Source organism: Cynocephalus volans, chromosome 5 (genome assembly GCF_027409185.1).
Source record: "Cynocephalus volans isolate mCynVol1 chromosome 5, mCynVol1.pri, whole genome shotgun sequence".
NCBI lineage: Eukaryota > Metazoa > Chordata > Mammalia > Dermoptera > Cynocephalidae > Cynocephalus > Cynocephalus volans.
This window is the reverse complement of record NC_084464.1, coordinates 28,193,232-28,215,338: the sequence shown is the minus strand read 5'-3', so window position 1 is coordinate 28,215,338 and position 22,107 is coordinate 28,193,232. Positions and strand designations below refer to the sequence as shown.

The following is a 22,107-nucleotide window of genomic DNA, read 5'->3' as shown; positions in this document are numbered from 1 at the left end:
TAAATACATCACATCAGGAAATGGCACTTTACCACAGTTAACCCTATGCAATGGCTGATGAAGACAGACAAGAATGTGGAGAGAAGAGAATTTAAAAGTACATATGTCCCTGTTGAATGGGCAAAGAAAGGTAAAACCTCATCCTATTTTAGACCTTTTGAAAGAATTAAATGCCTAACATGGACACAATTTCAATGCAAGCAGAAATTTGGAATTGTAAGAAAAGTATATAAACAATTTTGGGGGCTGGAAGTGGAAAGGAAAAAAGGAGTAACAATTATTATAAATCAAAACTAGTTATTCTTGAAGTGCTGAATATTTACTGTAAAGATACTGAAGTCCTTTTCAGAACTGCCTTCGGGAACAAGTACCTGCCACACACACAAAAAGCCATCACTGCTTTGTAGCCCTGCCTTAGATATTAACTAGAAATCTACTACCCTACTTTCTCTTCATAGCCATCCATTACACATCAGATTGCAACCAGATCTGTCTTTCATCGTCTCAAAAGATATTCTCTCTGACTGTAGTTAAGGCACCATGTTTAAGTAGGAAAGCCTTGCAGCCTATGAATGTGCTTTTAATAAATGAAATGTAGAAAGGTCCTAGGGCAGGGGCTGCTAGCCCTCAGAGGGCTCTAAAGCAGCTGTTTACTCTGTGATGTGGAGGTATTTTAATAAGCAATAAGGCTATACTAGTGGGTAACAAGTAATCAGGCCTGGTCTTCTAGCACTCAGACTTCTTTGAATCGATAGATACAATGTAAGTTCTATCAATGAGAAGCATCCTGACACAAGTGTCCACAGCAACTGAACCCCCTTGTCCATTGTCTGGTCACCAGCTTCGTGGGCTTCAGGAGCTGGCTAATAACAGCTAGCAAGATATCTGCACAGGCTGATTGTTTGAACTTGAAGCCAAAACTATAGAGTGACCTCTTGATTCTGCCTCTTCTAGCCCTTCCATCAATTTTACGCACTCTTCATTTTCAGTATTACATCTCTTCATGATTGAAACACTTAGGACTGGTTCCTTTTAGTGGCATTAAATACTATAGGGAATACAGTATTCTATGCATTTGGTACAACTTTCTGAAAGATCATAGTATACTGCAACAAATCCCTGAGACCTGGCCTGTTTATGTATGCATTTCCCCAGTTATCTATTTTTACATCATTTCAGAGTATGAATAAAAACCAAAAGCTAGAAATCTAATACAATATAGTAAATAAAATCTCATGGCTATTCACATAGGCAAATGTGGCTTTAAGAGTCACAACAATAATAAAGAAAAGAAAGCATATTTATAACTTCCCGAAGAGAGAGGAAATGTGGGGGATTTCCACTGTATGGAACTCTAAGAATCCAAGGATAAACGTGTGGCCAACATTTCAGAGAGATTAGAGCTGTGTTGTCCATCACCGTTAGCCACTAGTCGCACGCAGCTATTGAGCACCTGAAGCATGGCTAGTGTGGGATAAGGAAATAAGTTTTAAATTTTACTTAACATTAATTAACTTAAAAATTGAATGTAACATTTCATTAATAATTTTATATTGATTAATTGTGAAAATACATTGGATGTATTCGCTTAACATTCATTTCATCTGCTTCGTTCATTCTGAGTGTGGGTCCAGAAAACTAAAATTACATATGCGGTTGAAATAATCTCTGTTGAGCAGCATTGATTTAGAGTACTTTAATAAAGCCGCTACGGGAGCGGGGGAGTTCTTCCTCACCCAGTCATGAGAATGACACAGGCAATACTTAACTGAGATTAGAAATTGGCCCAGGGACATAATATACATCTTATGTGTAAGAGGAGGAGAAGATGAATGAATTACCATACTTGAAAAGGATGGGAAACTAAAAATAAAAATCCTGGTTACAGAGCCATATGTTAAATTGAAAATAAAAAAAAAAAAATTTTTTTAAAAAGATACTCTTGGTTGAGTTCAAATTTTCAAATGTCTTTTTTCAGCAGTGTATATGTAATGTAATGAAGAACCCAGCAGAGAAGGAGAAGGAAAGCAGGGACTCTGAAGTCATCCGTTCATTTACTTAACACCTACTATATGCCAGGGCACTGGGGAGACAGGAATAACCAAACAAAATCTAAATCCTAGTGAGACAAGACAGACAAACTTGGTGTATGTATCATGCGGCAGTATGTGCAACGAAGAAGTGTGCACATACAGGGCAAGGAAGAAGTGATTGGGGAGGGCTGAATATGAATCAGTGGAGCCAGCTAGCAAGCCTGCATTACCAAAACAAGGATGGGAAGGCTGGGATTTGCAATATGCCTAAAAACAAAAAACAGGTAGTAGCAGTGGTGAAGGAAGATGAGCAAACAGAGAACAAGAAAGAGGAGGGAGGAGGTTGTTTTGAAACTTTATTTGGATCAAGGAGGAACTAAGGTGGGACTTAGATGCTACTAAGTGAAGCCTAGGAAGAAACGCTGCTCTGCCCATGGGTGCACAACAGCAGCTTAAGTATCTGCTGAGTAAACAGTGGATGAATGATGTAGTAGATTAATGTGAGAACATGAAGCTTTTCGATGATAGCCGTACTCTCACATTTCTGACAGTCATCTCAGCAGGCTGTAAAAAGAGCAGTGGTCCTCTTGAGCATGTATCAGAATCACCTGGAGGGCTTAGTCAGTGGGGCCTCACTCCCAATGTGTCCTGTTCTAATTCTTTTCAAGGTGATGCTGTTGCTGCTTTGGCTGGTCCAGAGAACGGCTACTGCAGAGGAATGCAGGGCCCTAAACCACTATAAAGCTATGAGCAAGTGTGAATTACCACCCAGAGAACTGATCATGACTGCACAATGTATCACAATGCAACCCCTAGTGAGGTAACCACACCCAATGTTCCATGGAGGATTCATGCACCTCTGATCAGTAATTTTGTGAAGAGAAAGAAGCTTGTCACAAAGTCACAAGAGTCAGCTAATATGACAAATACAGACTTAGAAAAGTAACAGGTTGGAAAAAATGTGCATGTCTAAGAAGCACAAAGGTAAAATCAGATTATAATGTTCTTCCCCTCCCCCACAAAATCCGCCATCTAAGTACCAATTCAGGGAAACTGCATGAAGACACTTTAATGAAAAAATACCTGGGAGTTTTCATTGACTTTATGTGAGCTCAACATGAGGGAAAACAGGTACGGCTTCTCTAACACCAAGGCCTGACTGAGCTACATTAAAAGGGATGACACTGATGACTCCATCAGACTAGTATCTTCAGAGAACTCCAAGCTTCTTTCCCCATTCCAAGGATTAACAATGAGCACCTGAACTGGAAGAGGCATGAGTTGTCAGATTCACTTTCCACATTCAGGAAATGGGGCCCATACAGGGGGAATGAATTGTCTCTTATGCAAATTAAAGGACCATAACTTTTCATAGACTTTATGATGAAACAGGATGGGTTTTGTTGTGTCCATCAACTTTTTCAATCTGAGTACTCCCATTCTGTATCTATTGGCCGAGAAAAAAATTACATTTATTTTTGGTTGGATAGTCTACAAGGTTGGGTAAACTTGAGCTTGCTTGCTTTTTTCTTTTTTCTTTTTTTTCTTTCCTAAAACCCATTCCCCTTTCTCACATCTCCAATGTACTGGATACCCCATTTCATTTTAAATGTTTTAATCCAAATCATACAGCCTGCCAATCCAGAAAAGCCAGGTTGGCAAGATGGAGCACGAGGCCACAGGCAGAAGAGCCATTATTATAACATTAAACAAGCTAAGGCCCTGCCTGTTCTCTCCTGTCTAACAAAGCCCTGCCACCAATTGTTAAAATTATTATTTTTAGTCCACGAGAGATAATGAAATGGCATCTCCTCCTTCACACGCTCAAACCGTTTCAATTTTTCCAAACCCCTCCCTGCCACCAACACAAACCTTTGTTGGGGAGAGGAGGTTAAACAGAGGAAATTAGCATTTGTTCTCCTCTATTAATATTCAGTAGGTTGAACTTAAATTAAACCATGTCTATTGTCTTTCACAAAAGCAATAAATATGAGCTGAAAATTCCAAATCACTGTAGTAAAGGCAGCTTGGGGACAGTGCCTGTAACCTTGGCTAATCACCATCAGCTGACAGGAGCAGTGTGTCACAGGCCTGAGACCACTCGGCCATCACAGCCTAGTGTCCATTCTCACCAGCTGAGAATCCCGAAGAAATCGAACACAACAGAACCCTGCCATCAACAGCTCTGCAAATTCAGGAGCTATTCTTCCCATCTCCCAGATTAACAAGAAATAAAAAGGCTTCCAAGTCTGCACAAGGCAATACCACAACACTGGCTTCTTTCTGAGCCTGGAACAGCAGCAGAAGGGGGAATAAGATTCCTGCTTTTCTGTGTATGATAATCTCCCTCTTGCCTTAACATTAAAGGGGTTGGGAAAAATCAGAACACAAATTAGGCCAAGGATTTCTTTATCTGAAGGAATGTATAAGCAATCGATGAGAATTACAGATTACAGAATACAAACTAGAGAGGATAATTCTTTTCTAACATTTAAAAAAGGACTAGAGCATGCAGTCCTTATAATTTTACGATGTTTTAGAACACAAAGAAGTTCCTCTCCCGGCAGCTACACGTACTTGACAGAATACATAACCAGAGGAAAATCCAATGCCTCTATTCCATAAAAGCAATGTCAAAAGAAGGGTTAAAAAGAAAGGAAAAACACGGAGGGCTTTGAAGCTGTTCCAGTGCTTCTAAAACATCTGGAGCACACCAAACTTATTAGCATATTAGGGAGAGTCAACGTATTTAGCTTTGTTGTAGAAGAGATGCACAAAAGGTAATTCTGTGTTATAGAGCCAATGCCGTCTGTCACCCTGTCACTGGGAAACAAGGTATCACATTACATATTAAACAGCCAAGAATCCAAAGAGAGCTTTCATTTTCAGCAGCAATTTCTCACTCTGTGTGTGTGTGTGTGCGCACGCGTGTGTGTGGGTAGCACTTTGAGTTGAGAGAAAAATTATAATAGCAGCCCTCCTTAGCTGAGGTAGGACCCTCACTGAGGTAATCAGAATGCAGGATTTGCCACCATTGCTAGTGAAAAATAATACTTATGTTCCCCCAGATTTTGAAAGAAAAATTGGGTTGTCTGCTTTTCAAACAGGGTAGGCATTCTGATGCCGAGGATGATCTGGTTTGGGCCAGTTTCAAAGGGTCAACGGGAATATGGAGTTTAAGCCCAACTGTACACATGCAGGTCATCAGGGCACAGGACTCAAGGGCGAGGATGTGGGCAGGGCAGAGGGTTTGTGAAGCCCAGCCCAGGCTTGTCCACCAACGTGCTTACCAGATCAACACGCTGATGTGGCTGAGAACAAATGACAGTCTTGAGGCAGGATGTCAGTGGCACGCTTATGGTCAACCAAACACAAACGAAAATGGTTTCATGCCTTGGCTTATGGAAAATAATTATCCCCTTCCCTCATGAGAATGGGCCCTGAGCCGACCAGAGGTCCCCCCCCCCCTCCACCTCCCCACTGTCTACTCTCAAATCAGCCATGGAGATTCCCAGTCCGGTCAAGAAAATGCAATCCAAAAATACACACACACACACACCCCTCCTCACCACACACATCTATGACCCCTCAAATCAGTCCCAAAATACAGTGAGGAACACAGATTTGTGTTAATTTAACCACTGCCCCAAAAATATAGATATAAACATTGATTTACATATCAAGAATCCCATACCCTTTGGCCACCACCAATCTCTCTCCACATGACACATTCCTTGGCAATCTTAATCTCATTTGCTAGCCCATTTTTCTTGAGAGAAAACTTTTAGATAAAAACTTGACACAGTGACCATTATTAACATGGAAAAGTTGGGCCAATGAATAGACAAGGAAAATGTCTGACCTTATCCTGTTTTCCCATTTCAGAATCAAGCAAACGACTACATTTGAGAAACACAGGACCCTTGAGCTCAGAAAGCATTTTCCTACCTTGAACAGGCCCAGCAGACATCTCCTATTTACAGGTAGGAAAGGGTAAGCAGATCACTCACTGCTCCTCCTAAAATGGGCCATGTTCTGGCATCTAAACCCAGAATGAGTGAGACATCCCCTACCCACATCCTAACCAAGAGCCACAAAATAAACGAATGAACAAACAGAATGAACAATAAAGCTGACAGGTAAACTTTACTCGATATATAAATCTCTCAGTAGGAAGGAGCCACGACCTTTAGAAAAGATTTCTGGACTAGCCCAGAAGCTACTTAAACTGATGATCACAAATGAGCTGAATGTACTGCTCATTCTGGCCCAACTCCCTCACTTCTTTGGGGAAAGAGCTTGTCCTCCCCACACGCTTCCCCTTTTCACTGACTTTTATAACAATCAGAACAAGCACAGTACCTTGAATAAGAACAATGACTGAATTACACGCACCCACAATGCTCTACAATGACAAGTTCCACGTTTGCATCCAATCACCATGGCTCTTCTACCCCAGGCCCTAACTCCTCTAGGTCCACACTCTGTCCTAACACCCTGTCATTTCACACTGACACACCAGTCGAGCACATGCCTATCAGGCAACCTAGTTATAAATGACCACCAGAAGCATGAACCCTTGGAATCCTCTAACATACGCAACTCAAGGTTCTGTCAGCTAATTAAAAGGGCTCCCCCTCCACACAGGGCTCAATACTGACCACCTCACAGGTCAAAAGCTGCCTCCCACATTCAGAAGAAAAGGATTAAAGGCAGTATTGGGCTTAGGCTGGTGTGAAATGAGGTGCAGAACAATGGCATCACTGCAGAACAAGAGACACAGTCACATGAAGTAGAGGTAAACACAAGGGCATTTTTGAGGATTTCTTTTTAGATAGATAAATGAGACTAACATGTTCAAAACCTTATGTTCAGATACACTGACATGCCTAAATTTGATTTTATGTATGATGAAATTTGCACTCCTCAATGGGAGATTTCCATGTACATAGCATGTTCACCAATGGCTAATTACCTTCAAATAATTACAGCATTTGTGTGTGTTTAGGTCTTTAAAGCTTCATAGCATCCTTACATTTACCCAACATATACTAGGTACTGAAAGAAACAGGCTCTCTGATTTTAGCAAGGCTCTCCAAAGGTAAGCAATAGACAAGCACCATAAAGTTACTAGTTTGTGTACCAATCCATGGTGATAAAAGGGCAAAACTTCACATATGTGGGGTCCTGAATGAAATCATAATTTGTAGCTAAGTAAAAAGCCACACCCTTTACCCCAAAACCTCTCTGGCTGCATTTATTCCCTGAGACAATGAAAATGGACCCCTTTAAATTTCTAAGTTATGTTTTGTTTGTAGCATGACTGGTAGGGATAGTAGGTTCCCAGTTTCTTCATTACCTCATTCACATATAAACAAAAAAACTGTCCACCCACTTTACAGATGAATATATGGACAGGATCAAGTGGGCTTTTCAAAGTTTAAAAAAAGAAATAAAAATAAAAAAGCCTGACAACACACAGTTTGGAAAGGTCTACTGCCTCCCAGAGAAACAGTCCCTCCAATACTGAAATATAATGGAAGCAGTTCAGAGAACACATCTATAGGAATGTGGTCATGGAATCTGTAAGGACTTCAGATACCAAAAATTAATGGTTCCTAAAACACATCTGTGTTTATGTACGGTAATCCAAACATGGATTAATACATGAAATATGGAAGAATCAAGAGCACTCAAACTTTAAAGCTTTTAGTTCTAACCTAGAATCACTTGAGGACTCAGTTATCTAATTTCATGCCTCAGTTTCCTCCATCTTTCTTCAAGGAAAGAAGAGCCAGAGAAAGAAAGGATAAAGGGAAACGAAACACCAGCCATGCTGTTTGTAAAGGAAACCAGAGCTATGGTGAGGATGAACTAATTAACTTTGATCAAACATCTATTTTTAAATGCTGGGAAATGAGCAAATACATTGATAATAAAATAAAAGAAATCAGGTATAGCTGGATGATGTTAGTTGCCAAAGAAATGTCTAAATTCATACAAGCCTGGTTAAAACTGCAGATTTGGCCAAAATGGTCAACAGAGCTCAATGCTTTAAGAACGACATTAATTCTCTCTTGTAAATTTCCACAGTGCCTTTGCAGGAGCCACCATTGCCCCTAGGGAGGATATCAAAGCTAAAAGAATATTAATATTAAGCAAATCGCAACACTTTTTATATACTCATATATAGAGAGAGAGAGCACCTTGCCACCCATAATGGATTTAATCAGGACCCCAGCAGGGAAACCCACAAAGGCCTATTTCTTCAACAAAAGCCATAGCAGCCTGAAACCCATCTAGAGCTATTTGGTTTTTATTTTATTGATAGGAACAGACCTTCTATCCCAGGTTCCTCAAGATAAGCCACCAAAAACTGCACCTGACAGACCCGTGGAGCAGCCATCCTCACAGCCGGATCATTGCAGAGAGACAGAGAGGAAGGACAGAGAGAGGGAGGGAGCGAGGAAGAGCGCAGTGAGGCAGGCTCCGGAGCACTTGTCAACAATCCTCCCCTGTACGTAATAAGCAAGCGGCAGTGCAGATTCCGCGCGGCAATAGGACAGCCGGAACAGCACTGGGGCCCGGGGGGAGGGGAGACGGCGGCAGAGGCGGCAGAGAAGGTTATTTATGTGCATGGGAGGGAATCGAACACCGAAGAGGAGGGGTCTCCGGCTGGCTCTTCCCCACCTCCTGATAAATTAAAATGAGAAAAAGGAAAAGAGCCACTAGCTTTTCATCCTGCCATTTTCCCAACCTGCAATGCAGACGAATCTGAACTACACAATTTCTGACATATGGGGGGAGAGGGGGCCTTGCAGGGGGGTGCTTACAGTTTAACTATGCACACTTTTGTGCCCCAGGCCTGTCAGACACCCCCCACCCCACACGCACCCACCTCCAAGGACAGCAAGCTCCAGGGCACTGTTTCAATGGCATCCCTTTTTAATATCATAATCTGTGTCATTCAGCACTTGCCTTTTATTTATTTTTATTTGTTTTTTTGGCTGGGAAACCTGGGCAGCTCTCCAGACAGACTGCAGAAATCTCTTTCCACATGCTCCTCCTCCAGCCTGCCCTCCCCTTTCCTCCAATTCCAGCTACTAGGGAGCTTCGTTACTTACCAAGTGACCGCACTGGGCCACCACTGCCCCACCCCCTACGCAGGGACACCCCCCCTCCCCCTGCTCTGCCCAGGTCCCTCCCCAAGGTACATAAATTGATCTAATCTAATCAAACAGAAGCTGGTTTCCCTCATTGTTTCTTGGGGGATCTTTCACAAAACAGGCTCTGTGGCCTGGCAGCTGCAGAGAGGGGTAAAGAAGGCAGGAGTCCAACCAAGGGCTGGCCAGCTCCCTGGCCTCGGATCACTGGAGTGCACATATCCCTCCATATGTCATAAGCTTTTGATTTTTAAAGGCAATTCACTGGAAGCTTTTGAACTTCAGCTGGCAATGATAATGTCCAAAACACATGCTCTCAACACTACTCACACGCTTCTCTTTACGCCCCTCCAAGGGGAGGGAGAAGATGGCGGCAAAGTCCTCTGAGAACCCAAAAGGCACTGAAAGTGTTCCTCGCAGATTCATCCAAGGGAACTGGGAAAGGCCTTTTATTTTAGTTTGTGTTTCCTAGTTGTAGAACCATCTGAAGAGCCCCTTCTGGGTCTTAATACTTCACATACATTAACTTATTTGGACCTCACAGAAACCCAGAAGACACACGTTAGCTTGCTCGGGAGTGAAGTCACCTGGCTAGCAGTTACCTGAGCCTGGGAGTATTCTCTCCACTCTGGCTGACTCCTGTTTCCTAGATCACCAAAGCTCATTTATGGGCCTGGTTTTTTCTAAACAAACAAACAAAAAAAACATATATATGTATCAGGAGGTAGGTGATGGTCTTCCCTAATGTCTACTTGATATTCACCACTTTAAAATCAGAAATATTGTCAGAGACTCAGAGATACTCTAGTGCAATTCCCCCACTTTACAGGTGAGACAACTGTGGCATAGGCAAGTTTGGTTCTTGGCAAAGATCACAGAGCTAGTTCCTATGTTTCAATAGACAGGAGGCCATCCACGAATCCTGTGGCATTTGGGAACACAGGGGTGTGCTGACACACTGATACAACCTCAAGATACAATTTCCTGTTGAACACAAAAGGTTGAGAAAGGGGGGAAAAAAATCACTCGCCACCCATTACCAGTGTGAGCCCCCAGAGCAGACCTTTATTTAGTGCTCTCTTGTAACACTGAACAAAATGTTTGGCATGTATCCCACTGTAGCATAAGTCATACCCAGTCAATTAAAGGACATTTAGGGGATGATCATTTGGCTTTTTTCCTCTTTTGGCTCCTTCACTAATCAAAAGCACCCAAAGCTTGATGTATGCTAATTCTGAGCAAAGGTTAGTAAGAAAGTAGAAACACCCAGACATTTGTGAATCACACATGGATACTGGTTCTCCCCAATCACTGAGAGTATATTGTTTACGGTTGATGCCTGTGTATCTGCCCTTTTCCTATCCACTGCTTTCTCCTATTCCCATAAACTAAAAAGAAACTCAAGAAAAACCACTCAATATTCCCTGAATATGCAAGCAGTATTCCCTAAAATATATGCAAGTTAGTGCTGTATGTCCACTGTGGCCTATGCAAGGCTGTTGGGTTAGGAAGGAGAGTTATAAAACTCTTCCTTATGAACATCAGTAGGTTTTGGACTTTTTTAAAGATAAAATGCTGGTCCCCTACTAAAGAAGAAACATTAGACTAACAGAACCCTCTGGAAGACAAAGAATAAAAGTGAGAACTAGGTTCAGTTTAGAAACAGCAACATAACTTTCAGTAATTAAATACTAAAATGAGAAGCCAGAAGAAAGACTGAGGAGGAAATCTTTCTTTATTCTAAGTTAAAATATAATGAAGGTGCTGCTTCAACATTCAAGTAACAGAGCAAGTCCTAAATCTTAAGTGAGGTCTCCCCAAATATTATCAACTTGTCTCCCTCCCACTTTTATATGATTTTTAATAATATAAAGAATATGCTCAAACCCACATCCAAACCCAACCCAATTACTCAAACATTACCTAAAACACTGCCTATGTGATCCCCCCTTGACCCCATTTAAGTTTTAGCACAAATATGTATGCCTAAATAGCATACATGTCACTGTACTCGATTACAAAATCCTACAAAAAAATTATCACAATGGGACTTGGGTTTTTCCCCAACTCAACATCAGGTTACTAAAATCCATCCATGATTTTGCTTATACCTCTAGCCTATTCATTTTCATTATTATACAATACAGTATTCATAATACTCCATGACTGATGAATTGTGAATATTCCACAATTTATTTTGATTCTCTTGTCCAAGGGCATCTAAAGTGGTTCCAGCTTGTTGCTGTCATGAACCCTGCTGCAATTCCTCTGCTTTTCTCCTAGAAAGCATGGCCTAGAATTTCTCCTGAATACATATCCAGGAGTTGAATTACTGAAAATCCTTGGTAAAGTAAATACTTTGGTTTCCAAAGCAACTTTTGGTTGTATACTGTAAAGTTATCACTGTCATCTCTAAATGTTTAAATATAAAGACCTATTACTTGACACAGCAGAGAACAAGACACTCTACTCAAACTGCTACTTCAGAAGAGGTGAGAATTTCAGAAAGGATCTCACATCCACAGAAATTTTACGCAGCCAGCCAAGTACATGGCTGCCATCCACCTAATTATCTCCTAAACCCCAGGACATCTGAGGACACATTTTGCCTCCAAGAGCTTCACAATCAAGCCTCTACGTATGTCCACAACCATTTCATTATCACCAAGTTGGACCAACTCCAGCACGGCCAACACATGCACTTAAGGATTTTAAAAATATATGACCGGCGCAAACCCCAATCTAGGATTTTGATAAAAGTGAAAAAGCAAGTCATTTACATGTCTGAATCAAATTTGGATATCTAACAGTGCCCCTGTGTTAACTGAAGAGCCTGTGGCCTCAGAAGCATGAGACTTTGTTTTATTCATGTATACAACCAGGAAAGTCAGCCCATGTTCAGAGGTGGGACCCTCATAAAGAGGAAAGGTAAGCCTTATTGTTGTAGCAAATCAAAGGGTACTCCTTATAATCCATGATCATGCTCCAGGGCTATGATTTCATGCAACCTATACAAGTTAATACATATCCAAGGTGGCATCGTAGCACTTGAGATCCATGCAATTAACAGTAATAACCCCAACGATACTAATTATAAAGGAAGGGTAGTATGGTGTGAATTGCCATGTGTGAAGGCAGAAGAGCAATGATCTTACTGCATTTGTAATGATATTTCTCCATCATTTCGGCCAAATTAGGTAGTATTGATCATATCACCTATGTTGTGACAAAACCCAATGGAGAAAAGTGATCCACTGTGCATTTGATCTTTAAAAACATTATTAAAGTATGGGCACTCTGTGGCAGCACTGTAATAATAATAAATATTACCCGTTGGAATTTTATCTAAATAAAAGTTAATACACTGGCACTATACCAAGCAGAATTAGGTACACACAGCCTATCTTGGACTCCTTCCAAGAGGGCTTGGTAATTCCTAAAGTACCAACAGCGCTGAACTCTGTAATGCATGTGGCTGGCCTGATAGCCAATGTGACTTCGAAGCTACACTGTACAATTAAAAAATAATACCAATAATTACAAGAACATAGTAGAGTGATTCAGGTTGGGTGATTGTTTATAAACTACTGAAACTAACTTGCCTGTTAATGCTAATGAAACAGCACTATCATTAAAGCGGGACATTCAGATTAAGAAGCTATCAGAAAAGACATTATTTCACATAAGATTTTAAAATTTTCTTGAGAAACTGGTTTATTTGGTAAACACCTTGTATTCAGTGGGTCATAGTAGACACAACACAACTTGAACAAGTTTGCCTGGTTCTAATCCTGTTTTGCTCCTCATTAATTGAGTGATCCTAAGGAGAATCACCGAAGGCTCTCTCTGCCTCGATTTCCTCATCTGTCAAATGGAATTAAGTACAGCACTGGTTGTTGGAGGCACCAATTATAAAAGCAAAAGGGTTTCTGGCACATTGTAAATGCTTTATAAGGGTCACCTATATGCATTCATAAGCTTCCATCATAATGAATTACTGAAAAGAAGTTTTTGTTCAATTACATATTTGTAATTATTTGGTTGGGGAAAAAAAAGAAGACAAAATTACTTTAGTGGTAAACATATTTCAAAATGATTCAGTTAATGGATTCAAAAATGTGAACGTGGAAATGATGCCAAGTCAAGAAAGATGAAAGTAATATTTAACCAGAATCACAATGTGGTCATTTTACCTATTTAGGAATAACGACCAAATGAAAATTGTGATTTAAAAGCACTGAAACGAAAGGTTAATCAGGTCACAATTGAAGAATAATCACCTTTTCAAATATCTGATTTTGACAAAATCAGCACTCATACACTGCTAGTGTGGTGATAAACTGTTAAATATTTCAAAAACAAACAAACAAACAAACTGGGCAATGGATGCCAGCAAGTCAGCAATTTAGTAATTTTACTTCTAGAATTAATACTAAGGAATCAGTGAGACAAGCAAAGATTTATGTGCAGGGATTTCAATATAGATTATCTTAATTATTCTGTTGTTTCTTTCATTTAAATTCTATCTGTATCATCCCAAAAATGAGGAACACTACATCAGTTTCCTGAGCCATGCAATAGACTGACTAGCAATGCTTCTGTTTTGGTACCTGGCAACACTACATGAAGACGTTGGGTGCTACGTGTGTGGCAAATGACACATTCTCTTCATTACTTGTAAGCCTCGGTGCCTTTGCACAGGCTACTCCCTCTTCTGGACTATTCTCTCCTCTCTGCCTAGAAAGCTCCTGCTCTTCCTTTCGGTCAGCTTTCAATGACCATTACCTGCTCTGTGAGTGCTATTTCAATACAATACTAAAAGTTAAGAAGGTAATGTTTACCCAACTGTCATATTCCTTGAAGGACAGGATTTAGTCTTGTTCCTCTTAATAACCCTAGAAACTCAGCAAAGTGCCTACAGAAAATAACTGATGCCCAATACATGCTGTTGAAAGAATAAGCTGTTCCTCAAGGCGAATTCCAGGGCCTGCATAAGCCCCAAGGTTCTTACCTAAGAGGCCTCACTTTACAACGTGTCCAACATTCAAATCCACCACTTCCCAAGTTCAATTTTTCCCTCCTGGAAAGAAAATATTTTAAAGAAGTCTTTATCTTTCTGTGGCTAAAATTATCAGGCTAAGACTACCTCAGGTAATTTATAACGAACTATGATTTCTCAAGAACTTACTGATCAAAATGAGAATTGTTGGGAAGTAGAAAACCTAACCTCCAAATTTTCAGGTGAAATAAAATTTTATTAACACTGAATTTATCATTCACAGAATGTTTTCTAGATTTTTAATCACTTAATTTCTATTTTACAGCTTACTAGTTTCTATTTTTACAGCTTTGTATTGGAATCAATGTTTTCTGTATCTAAAGATGTGTCTTCCTCAAAGTATGTAACTTTTATATCCTAAGCTAAATTCATTTTGTTACTAAAATGTTTAAAGTCAAAATTACCTGTAATCCTTCTTTTATTATGAAGTGAAATTATCCAAGTCCCAATATACCCCTAATTATTGTTAACAATTTGGTGTATATTCTTCCTGGAATTTTCCTTGAAAGCTTCATATATCATAGAGAACACTAGAAATGATCTAAATGCCTCAATACTAAACATGGAACATCATTTACACTATTCTTGCCAGTGGCAATCTGTAATTTTCTGAAATCTTGGATTTTTCCACAATTAAAATAAATTCCATTGAATAATATAGTAAAAGAAAATTTTTAAATTATTTACATGGTAATCACAAGGAAAGTGGATGTGTTGACAGCATAGAAGTGGTAGCCAATCACAAATAAAATCACTCAATGGTGGAAATAAGAAGCTATATTAAACACTACTTATATGGAGCTAATGAAAAACAAGGTAAATGACAGAGCTAGTCAAAGATGACTGTGAAGCCAGTAATACTCCGCTCTGTTACAGTGACGGATAATGTGACTACAGCAGCATAAATACCACGGGCAAAGATTCTAAAATTGCCCAAAACACGAAAATATCAATATTTGTTAAAATTTGAATGAAACATCAGTATTTGTTCACTCTGTCAGAGCTGGCTACATGACATGCCATGAAGATAGCTAAAAGAGAATGTTTCTAAAATAAACTACAATGGCTTTCCAGAAAGACCTCCTGCCAAAAACAACAACAAAAAGAGGGACAGCAGAGAAGAATTTCACCACCATTTCCTCCACCACTTCATACCCATTCTGTCTCTATAGCAGCAGGGTCTAATTTGGTAGCCCCTATCTATGTATAGCTTTTTAATTTTAAATTAACTAAAATACAAAATTCAGTCTCTTAATCACACCAGAGAGGTTTCAAAGGCTCAAGAAGCACATCCGGCTACCATATAGGACAACAGAGATAAAGAACATCTCACAGAAAGTTCTGCTGGGCGGCGATGACCTATAGTAGTGGCTGCATAATATTTAGTCACAAGACCCTATCGCCAAGTCTGCAGGCAGCGACAGTCTCTCTTGTCTCTCTGCTGTCCTCTGCTACGAGCTGAGACCCCATAAACATGGCAAGTCAGACAGAGGGTGACTCCTTTTCAAGGGGCGGGACGGGGAAGAGGAGGCGCACCTGCCGCAGTCTGCTCACAACCCCCTTCAATTCAGCAGCAGATGGCTCAAGGTGGTAATCAGCCCGGCTGGCAGAAAAAGGGCGGAGGGAAAACAGAGCATGGAACCATTAAAGGGCCACACACTTATGCGGAAAACTTAAAGCTGTAGAAAAACTTTCTGGTTGCAAAGCAATTAATTACCCCAAAAGGTGATTTCACTATAAATGGGTTGTGGCTTGAGGTTAACAGAAGGGCTCAGAGGTCACCAATCACCAACTACTACTCATGGACAAAGTCACTTGAACTTACTGAGTTGAACTCAGATTTTGCTGCCTTCAGGATACAGGCACAAAGAGGTGTGTAAACACTCTCTCTCTCTCTCTCTCTCTCTCTCTCTCCCCCCAGGCACAAAGAGGTGTGTAAACACTCTCTCTCTCTCTCTCTCTCTCTCTCTCTCTCTCTCTCTCTCTACAGGCACAAAGAGGTGTGTAAACTCTCTCTCTCTCTCTCTCTCTCAGCTCATTGCCTTGGTTTCTTCACATGCCACAGGAGCACAGGAGAGGGACAGTACCCAAGGAGGGGACATTTCCTACAGATGATTATCCCATCCAGTTCCGTCCAAGTTCCAAGACAGCATCCAAATGTTTCCTGCCCCAACAGCACAATGGAGCTACCAAGTTGGAAGAAGAACATGCACATACCATAAACATCGGGACATCAATCACCACTGCAACAAAACAAATGGGACCAAGGGATCGCAAGTGTCTTGTTCAACCTAAGGACGAAGCCACTAAAGGGATGATTTGCCCATAGAGATATAAGTTACTGGTAGAACTAGAATTATGATCCAATGTCAGTGCTCATGCCAACATATCAAAGTTTTGATGCATTCAATATTGCTTAAAATGGCTAGCATCCAGGAATTCTGGTTTAATATGATTTGACAGATTGCAGAGTGATTGCATAACACAGCTTGTATCACTTCTAAAAAGTGAAAAGCTGAAAATAGATAAGCCCTAAGAATTTTCTCTTTGTTGACCCTAGCCATCTGATGTTCTCCCTCTGCCTGCCTCAGGCCTCTCTCCTCCATCCCAGTTGGTACAGACCAATGTGGTAGCTCAGAAACCCTTTGCTAGGACTCCTCAGATAATTCAGAATCAAGCACTCTGCGCACTGGCACAGGTACACTGCACCTATACAGACCTACTTCATACTACTGCTATAGGATGAGCCTTCTACCTACACCATTTAGGATGGCCAGATGTGGAAAACTAAAGCAGCAACCCTTTCTTCTAGCCAGGTCAGAGCTACCTCTCTCTCTGCTCTTTAAGTCATAGGGTGAGGCCCAATTACAAGATGCTGGCATTCAGAACCAAGGAATGGGGCAAACTGATTTCACAACACAGCTACAGCTTTTATGGTAAGTATTTAGGTAATATATACCTAGAACTTCAATAATAATTGTTCTTTGAATGTTTACTTTCTGCCAGGTACTAAGCACTTTAAATCATCTCACTAATCCTAAGAATACCACCTCTAAGGAAAAAAGTGACTCCATTTACAGAGATGGAAAAAAACAAACAGGAACCAAACAGAAGGGCACTTATCAGGTTTGTTAGATCTCTGGACTATTCCAGGAACCATGGAGCCATCTTTAGGAATGATAATGTGATCCTCTGACAACTTCCACTAGCAGAGCTGGAAGACTGGGGCTACAGGAGGGTAAGCGCCCAGCCATTTACTCCAATATTCGTAGTGCCTGGGCCCTGAGCCTGCTTTCCATTTCACGGAAGCCACCCAGCAAGGTACAGTTTGGGTTCATATATAGATGACTTCCTTCCAGTCTGTAAATATAAAAAGGTGTTCTGAGCTCTCTCTACACCCCACGCTCTCAAAAAGAACAGACAATTTCTCAGACTGAAGGCACTCCAGAGCTTGATGATTTTTCAGAGGGGCTAGGAAACTGGAGGCAAAATGTGCCAACTCAGCCACAGGGACCAACATCCTCCCATCCACTACCAAGACCAGCCACTTGATGGCAATCTTAACCTACTCCCTTGGAATATTTCCATGAAGGGAGACCCCAGAAGGCCAGAAGCACCAAGCACGGGCTGCACCATGTGGACAGAGCTAAAATGGGCATCTCTGCTTGACCTGAGGGTGTGGTAGTGGGGGTGTGAGGGGATAGAGGGATAAAGAAAGAAACTCGCCCCACATTCTCCCACGGGGTCCCTCTGGGGCTCGGTGGAGGTGACTACAGATTGTGCAGTCAGACAACTCAGGAAGACAGAAACCTCTCCAGCACGTGGGACATTCACAGGCTTCTCACCGACAGACTGAAGTGCAAGTCACAGATGGCAACAAACAGGATCATAAATCAAAGGCAAGCTCCTGCTCCTTATCATAGTACCTTGTCCCCTGAAACCACAGGGAAGAAAGCCAAAAATGAAAAAAAGGCTTCTGTCCTCAGCAGAAGACAGGAACACCTGTTGAATGAAGCAACCCAGCACTTTTCCTCTTGTTGAAACTGACAAAGAAGAAAAATAAGAGCTATGTGCATCCTTGATGGAACGGGCTCTCCAGGAAAAACCAGAAATACACTGTAAATTGTATTCACTACAGACTTCTATTTTCAGTGGCAGGAAGATGAAGCAAAGGGCTCAGAAACATCAAAATGGGGAGGGGCATGGGCAGCACAATGCCATCATGTTAGTGTAAATCAGTCCGCTGTCTTTGCAGAGAAAAAGACACCTCGCCCTGTGCAGCGGCTTCCTGACTCTTGGCTTCTCAATTTATAAGAGTTCATGCAGACCGGAGAGTTTGCCAATATTTTCCTCAGAGGGATTCAGGAAGTGCCAGCTGAGAGCCTTCCAGCTCACCCTTTAAAACTCTGTAACACTTTCCAACTGAGCAAACTGGAAAGGCCCTTTTCAAATATCACTAGTAACAAACTAGTCAGAAGGTGGGTAAACTGCTAGGTGAGGACAGGGTAAAACCGCTGGGAAACAGACCAGGCAATCTGCAGTGCAGGCAGATCTTCTTACCAGGCCTCCTCCTGTATGCTAAACCAGACATATGGGTTCCACTGGTGTGTTACCTGCTCTAATCATGTCTGGTAAGGATTTACCCAACTTCTAGATTCATTCCAGAGGAAGCAAGATGCAACTTTTAAAACATGCATTCAAAAGTATGGGTCACTTCCAGAATACCCCAATCGCACAGGACAGAAGGAGAGTGTCAGAAATGACACAGAGTTAAGTGATTCTGTAGTAGAGATGCTAGGCTGCCTTCATGCATCAGATGGCAACATAACTTGTAGAGATCCACGGAGAAGCGAAAGGAAAACCACCCATTCAGAGAGAACTGGAAGCTGGCCTGGGCGTCTCAGGCCCAGATGGCTTCCCCTGTCACCACGACAGGGAATACCAAGCATGACCAGGATGCCCACCTACCTGCCAGAGGGAAACATGGACCCAGTTAAGGATTAACCCAGATGACAAGAGCAGGGCAGGTCCCACAGGAGGACCGTGTGCAGACAGAGCTGGATCAGCCATTCAATCCAAACTGTGGATGACACAAGAACATTAGGAGCAGGTCAGGTAACAGTGTAGAGAGGAGGGAAAGGATCCCAAGACATGGGACATAAGCAGCCCTAAAGCTCAAGGGACAAATTCTCTCTGCGTGTCGATGCAAAACACAGGGTCAGCCTTGCTGATTTACAGTCAAGGCTGGCTGACGCTCTCTCTTCCTGATAGGCAGGTCTAAGGTTATAAAACAGCTCGTTTCCCTCATCATCCCCACACCTCCTCGAATGAGACACCTACATAGTTTTATGATCTCTGGGAAAGAAATTAAGCTAATTCTGGGACTCTGCAGAAGTGCCCTAAAGACTACCGAGAAAGCTAGGAGGATAGAGGAGATTTGGCAGCAGGTGAGATTAAGGGTAATTTCCCAAAAGCCTATCTAGTAAGCACTCTTCTGGCTTTAAAGATATACCATACAGGACTCTAAACATGTAATGTGGCTGAAGTAATAACAGGTTATTTCCAAAAGCTAAGTAAAACGCCATCTAAATTTCAGGGAAGTGGGATCTAAGAAATTCACAAGCACAGCAAAACTGCACTAGTCCATTGTGGTAAATCTGATAGTAATTAAAGCTCTATAAATACACATATCACAGGATTCAAAGCATGAAATGGGTCGGATTTAGAAAACACATGAGGCCTTTCCCTGGTGGGTGACATTATCGTTTTGCAAGAATGAACACAGATAAACAAAACCTAGTCATAGGCAAGTCACCTCTAGCTGAAGGCAGCCCTGTGTGGTGACACCGCAGGGTCTTGGCTTTCTTTTTTTGTTGAGAAGTAGAAATGGCTGGAAAGCAGTCTTAAACTACATCTCCATCATAATGTTCAGGCAAATAAGATGAATATAATGTATAACAAAAAGGATTCCCTTAACCTCCTAAGGCCTCAAACGATCCCTGAAACATCCTTGGTGGCCCTCTCAACTACCATCTCCTTCTCAAACTCTGGGGTCTTTTAGAGCACACTGTTGGCCCACAGGGTCCTTGACCCATTCCACCTTCTCTAGCAGCTCCCCAAGCACGTGAGTCATGTTTCTCTTGCCTTTAATTAAGGGATTTAAGTTAACCCATAGTCTCACAAAAGCAAGCACAGTAAATAAATTTCCATCCATTTAAGAGGAATGAGGACTGCTCAAAGGGCAGACAGCTTTTAAGGCTTCCTGACTTAGGAAAATGCTCTACTATTACATATGCACAAAAGAAAACACATTGCAGATTAACAGGGATTTTGATTTAATCTACAATTATAATGAAATAGAATTGTCACCACCTCCAAGCCCTACCAAGTACTGGACTGTCGAACGTGTTCCCCCAAAATTCTCACATTGGAGCCCTAACCCTCAATGTGCCTGTGAGGTAAAAAATGTTAAATGAAGTCATAAGGGTGGGGCCCTGATCAGACAGGGCTGGTGTCCTTACAAGAAGGAGAAGAGACAACAGAGTTTGCTCACTCCCCACCGCAGCCAGGAGGAGGACACTCAACCTTGATCGTGGATTTACAGCCTCTAGAAACTTGAGAAATGAATTTCTCTTTTGCAAGCCACCCAGTCTACGGTATTTTGTTACAACAGCCCAAGCTAATACACAGCCTTTCACCTCAGCCACAAGAAGAGGATTAGCAATCTCACCACGCTGCTGCCACATGTCTTTACATCCTCGAGGCTTACAGGCTGACGATGGGTTCCTCACAGGACTCAATCAAATGTGAATGCACACGTTTTAGCAGACAGCAGACATGACCAGTGGATGTGTCTTTACTGTGCTCTTGGGGTAAAACCAATTCTGGACCCCAGTTCTTAAAATTAAGACACTCACGCTGAGTATTCTCAATACCCACAGACTGAAAACAGCAGGAGCTAAAGCGCTACAAGAGAAAGGTGACACTAAAGAACTACGACTGTCCAAAAGCCTGTACTTACACAACAGTTCAGAACACTGTGATGCCACTTTAAGGCAGTCTGGCTCCGAGAATATCACAATCTTTCCAGTTGTGGAGTTCTTGGTCAAACACTGTTTGATGACTACATAAGTAGCTTCAGGAACCACTAAAGGGACACACATAAGCTTCCAACATTAAGGTCATTTCAGCCCCCAACAGACATTCTCAGGCATCTGGCACATTCTCGGCAAATATCATGAGCCCATGTATAATCATAAACTAAAAATAGAGAAAGTGGTACTGACAAACCCCAAAACAAGTACATACTTTAAAGAACTCAACTGAACTGGAAGGGGCAGGAAGAAGCTTAATGGGTTGACAGAAAAGTACTTCATCTACACTGGAGTGTTGGTCAGACAGGTATGTGGGCACTCGTCAAAACTCAAGATATGTGATTTTACCGGGTGCAAAGTTTTCCACAATATCAGCACACACGCATGCACATTGCAAAATCTGGTGTCAGGAGTCCTAGATTCAAACCCTGACTTGACCACTTCCTAGCTATGTGGCACTGTGCAATCTGCTTAACACCTAAACCCACCAAATTACAATAGTTAAAAGTACAAATATCATGAGTTAAAAGAGGTAACTCATTTTTTATTTTTTTAAAGCCCAACTATAAATTGGTACCAAGCAATGTACCTCGTACCTAAATAGACATTCAACAAATGTGGTTCAGAGAGAAAGCATACAAGGGTGACCCACTTCCAAGAATCTTTATGAAAGTGAAGCTTACATCACTAATGTGAATACACGTTCCCTTTGGTGACAGAGAAAATAAGATGAGCTGGCATCTGGGAAGCTAGTGTCA

The 22,107-nt window shown here is 41.5% G+C and overlaps 1 protein-coding gene across 2 annotated transcripts in view; it reads right to left on the bottom strand.

Moving 5' to 3' along the window:
- The window catches only part of JARID2 (jumonji and AT-rich interaction domain containing 2), a 238,125-nt gene that overhangs the window by 102,868 nt on the left and 113,150 nt on the right, over positions 1–22,107 (bottom strand). The window lies entirely within an intron of this gene.